Source organism: Protopterus annectens, chromosome 4.part1, assembly GCF_019279795.1.
Source record: "Protopterus annectens isolate FY-2018-M chromosome 4.part1, PAN1.0, whole genome shotgun sequence".
Classification (NCBI taxonomy): Eukaryota; Metazoa; Chordata; order Ceratodontiformes; family Protopteridae; genus Protopterus; species Protopterus annectens.
Window position 1 is genome coordinate 224,242,474 of NC_056734.1, and position 5,000 is coordinate 224,247,473.

Below are 5,000 nucleotides of genomic sequence, written 5' to 3' on the forward strand. Positions count from 1 at the left end.
AAATGTAAAATAAAAATAAAATAATAAATAAATAAATAAATTTAATTTGGTCCACCTTATGTAGTGCAAACAAACATTTCACTGTTGCATGGCCATCAGCACTTTGGATAGTATTCATTGAATACATTCCACCTGTCAGCTAACTATCTCTGTGGCACAAGGTATAAGTGAAGTGAGCTTAGGGAACTAGGCCACATACTGCAGGGTTAAAATCCTGTTTACAGAAATTTGTTATTAATAGATTCAGAATAAACACTGACACCCAGTGTTGTATATGAAATGTACAGGCCAAAGTCTTTGATACATGCTAAAAATCTTACCTGTAGTCCATATGAATTGATGTGACAAAGGTGTTGTAAACTCACAACATCTCATTATTAATAACAATATATACTATGGATGTTATAACATACGACATTTTGTAAAGTGTGACAACACAAAAACAGTAACATGAGTAATGTTGACATATGTATCATGTATGCTGAAGAACATAACCATATCTAATAAATATTCATCATGAAAGTTATACAATATATTAAAACTTCAGTGTCATGAGTAATTGCATGTACTGTGGCAAGAATTACCTCCTATCATTCTCTGTGTATCACCTTTCAGAATAATTGCCATTACTTCTGCTCCTGATGATATGTAACCTAAAAGCTACTTGTGATGTCACAAGCAAGTGTGAAAAGGATGAGTGTATCATGCTAATGATATAACTACTATGTCCCTTGCTACATATAGCAATTAAATGTGTTACTCTGCAATACAATGTCATTTTTTTCTTAATTTTGTATGACTTTTGCATTTGCACTCCACTCAGTGATGTGCATCCATGACTCCCTTCCTAAGGAAAAAGGTAAAAAAAAAATGTGTGCTGCCTTCTGTAGCACAAACAAGTCTGGCACTGGTGCATGGCCATCAGCACTCTGGATAGTACTCAGTGAAGAAAACACACTTGTCTAGTAACTTTTTCTATTGAACAAGGTGTAAGTGCAGTAAGCTTAGAGATACAAAACAGCTGATGCATGGTTCAAATCTAGTTTACAGATAATTTACAGAGTGGGGTGTGATTACATATTTGCACACAGTTTGTTATATTATTGTGTTGTTGTGTGAAGCCCAAATATTCTCGATATTGCTAACAACATGTGAGCTGTTGTCTGTCCTCTTTCCCATTATTTGGGATTACATAAAGTCCGGATAATGTGTGCCCAGTAATTAATGTTCTGATGTCGCAAGGAGATGTGAGAAGGATAAATGTGTCACTGTAATGCTCTTCTTGTGCTGGTCATCTCTAGATATACCCTTTGAGTGACTCAATTTTCCTTTTATTTTTTCCTATTTTTTGTAATGGCTTTTGAATTTGCACTCTGCTCAGTAGCACACAAAAATGTCTCACATTCTAAGGAAAAAGTTTTAAATTTAATTTTGTCTGGCTTCTGTAGAATAAATAAATAAATATGTATTCATTTATTTTACATTTGTTGACCGGTAGTGTCCAACTGGGCACAGGCCCTTTTTCAGTGGAGACCCAGGGAGAAAAGCTCCAAGATGTACATATAAAGTGTTACAACAGCAAAAGAGACATACAACATTAGAATAACCAAGAAAAGTGTCTACAATCATCAATACAGACATTATCAACTTATAATAAAGGCATACAGGATTGAGTAACAATAAAAGCATGAGAAGTAAGTAGTAGTGGTTTGTTAATCTGCAGTTCTAAGGGCAGCAAAATAGCTTAGTTTTAGGAGAGTATTGCATAGGAGAGGAATAAGTTATTTATGCTATGTGTTGGTTTGTCAGTGCTATGTATGTTGATTGTGGTTTGGGAAGGTGTGAACAGTGGCAAGTCCAGTGTTTCTTAAAGTAGTCTTTGTTGGCCAGCTTAAATTGTTTGGGGTATGTAAGGTTTCTTATTTCTAGTGGAAGTTTGTTCCATGCAATGGAAGGATGGTAGCTATATAAGCTACAGCCTGTCTTAGATTTTGGTTTGTGAACCTTTAATAGGTCTTGGGTTGCACTTTGGAGATGCCTGGTAGGTAAATAATGGGAAATGAGAGATGACAGAGCTGGGCAGAAAGTTGGTTGATATAGAATGGAGTGAATAATTTGGAGCTGGGATTAAAGCAGCTAGTGAGGTAGTTCAAGCCAGTTCAGGTATGTTAGAGAGAAACAGTGGTGAGATTTATAAGTTTGTTGAGCTGCAAATCTGGCTATCTTTTTGATAGGCAGATTCTAGTTTGGTAAGAATAGAGGAGTTCAGATTTGTGAGTATTTGGGAACAGTATGTTAGACAAAGTAGGAGGTAGGCATGAGTTAGAGTAGGCCTGGCATCAGCAGTAAGGAATTTGTTATTCCTATACAAAAGTTCTAGTTTCTGATGTTTTTTTCTGATGCGATTGTTAATGTGTAGATCAAATTTTAGTTGATCATCTTTGGTGATGCCAAGTAGTTTTGTGCTAGAGTCAACTTCTATTGGAGTATTGTTTTGTGATGTTATAGAAAAGGAAGATTTGATGTGGTTAACAAATTTAAGAAAAAAAGAGTAGAAATTTAGCTTTTTTAGGGTTGAGGATAAGCTTTTTTTTGAGCCAAGTCTCAACTGAGTTAAAGGATGTCTGGCTTGTTGGTAGGAGTTCTGAAGGGGAGTTGGCAAAAGTGATGACTGTCGAGTCATCTGCATATTGGACAATGATAGTCTGGGGGCAAGAGGAATAGAGTGAGTTGGTGAAGATATTAAAGAGTAGAGGTGCAAGAATGGATCCTTGAGGGGCACTCGTTTTAACTTGAAGGGGGAAGATAGTACAGAGTCCCATTTGACAGATTGCTGTCTATCAGTTAGGCAGCTGGAGAACCATGCTACTGTATCAGGAGAGAAGTTAAGGTCTGTGAGTTTGTTAAGCAGTAAATGGTGTGAGACAGTGTCAAAATCCTTTGTAAGGTCAAGGAATAGGCAAGATATGAGTTTATGATCATCTTTGGCTAGAGTAATAGTGTTGAGAAAGGATAGCAGAGCTGTGATGGTACTGTGCTTGGGACAGAAACCGTGGGGAGTAGGAGTGAGCAGTTTTTCTTGTGTGAAGTAGTGCATTGCTTCTTTGTGTATGCATTTCTTAAGGATTTTCGAGAGGTGGAAAGGACATCAATAGGTCTAAAGTTAGATATGTCAGTGGAGTTACCTTCTTTGTGAATAGGAAGAGTGTAGAACTGTTTTCAGACAGTTGGAACTGGGTCTATATTAGAACATCGAAGTTTCAAAACTTCGAATGTTCTAATATCGACCCTGACAATATCGAAAAACATCAAACATGCAGAACAGCAAATGTTTTCTTAGGGAAAAAATTTGCTGTTCCAAAACACATGCACACAACACAAGCACACCAAACACACAGCAATCCACACACATACACCTAAAATCTTACATCTAACCCTACACTAAACTGTACATACACCACTAACTATCCACTTACCTTAACCCAAACCCTAACCCTAAGGTCCATCACTATCGCACACTCACCTCACCCGCGCCACTAACTCACCTACCCCACCCTAACCCTCACGTTCACACAATTGCACACTTATCTGAACCGCACCATAACCCTAACTCACCTAACCTGCCCTAACCCTCACGTCCACATAACTGCACACATACCTAACCCGTGCCCTAACCCTAACTCACCTAACCCATGCCCAATCCCACACTTACCTGAACCCAACCCGTAACTTTCCACCACAGTGCTAAAAATAGCAAAGCAACAGAAACGGATACCAAATTCTTTCCCTAGGAAAAAATTTGGTTTTCTGTAGTTTCGCTATTTTCAGCGGTTGATATTAGAACATTTGAAGTTTTGAAACTTCGATGTTCTAATATAGACCCTTGAAACTTTAGATTCAGAGATAGAGCAGTTCATAAGGATAGATACAGGCATGGCAAGTAATGTGCTGCAGTCTGGAGAAAGTAAGAAGGGACATAGTCTGCTGAGACAGAGCATGGTATGAGTTTGGAGAGTAGAGATTTGATATAGTTAATGGGAACAGGTTTGAGGGAGAAGGAATTTTCAGAGTTAGCAGTTGAGGAGGGTTCAGGGAGGGTGGAGGTATTGTTGATAGAAGGGTTGGTGTTAAATAATTTGGAAATAGATTCAATAAAGAAAGTGTTAAAAGTATTGGGTTGCCAGGATATAGTATCTGATTTATAGCATTCCAGATTTTTTTTGGATCTGATTTTAATGCTGCTGGGGGATTATAGTTGAAAGTTTTTGTCCTTGATGAGATTTTTTGTTTGATTATGAAGTTCTTTGTACTTTTGCATGTAAGCTGGAAGTCAGGATTGTACACATTTTTCCAAGCCCCATCTCTGGTTTTCATAAGGGTACGAGTGGTTTTAGATAACCAGTGTGAAATGGCACTACTGCATGACCATCAGCTCTCTAGATAGTACTCAATGACATACCTCTCAACTTTACGGATTTTCGCAGAATGTCCAGATTTTTGCCTCATATTTTTAGTCAGTTTTTCATAAAATTGTGGTTTTCTGGAAAATTAGTGGCAAATCATTAAAAAAGGAATTAGAAAATAATCAGACGTTTGAGTTTCAGACTTCATACCCTTCAGAAAATCCAAGCTAAGGGGCGTGGCCAAGGATGAACACAGGATAGCAGCAGATTTCTTCAGCTCCACCAATTTCATTACATTGACAGGAATTAATTACTTAAAAATTAATTATTGAAGTAATTTTCTTTCTAAATATGTTTTGTTTTATATAGTTCTTGAACTATATCTAAAAAAGAAAGGAAATCTTAATAATATTCCTGTCAGAAATTACTTTGGAAATTTTCCTGTCAGTTTATCAGTCTGAAATGAGTTCCAGGAAGACAAATTCTCAAGACTCCAGCATCAAGAAAGAACTTCAGTCTCTGATAATTATAGTCCAGCAACTTACTGCTAAGATGGATAAAATGGATACTAAAATAGACACTTTCATAGAAAAAACT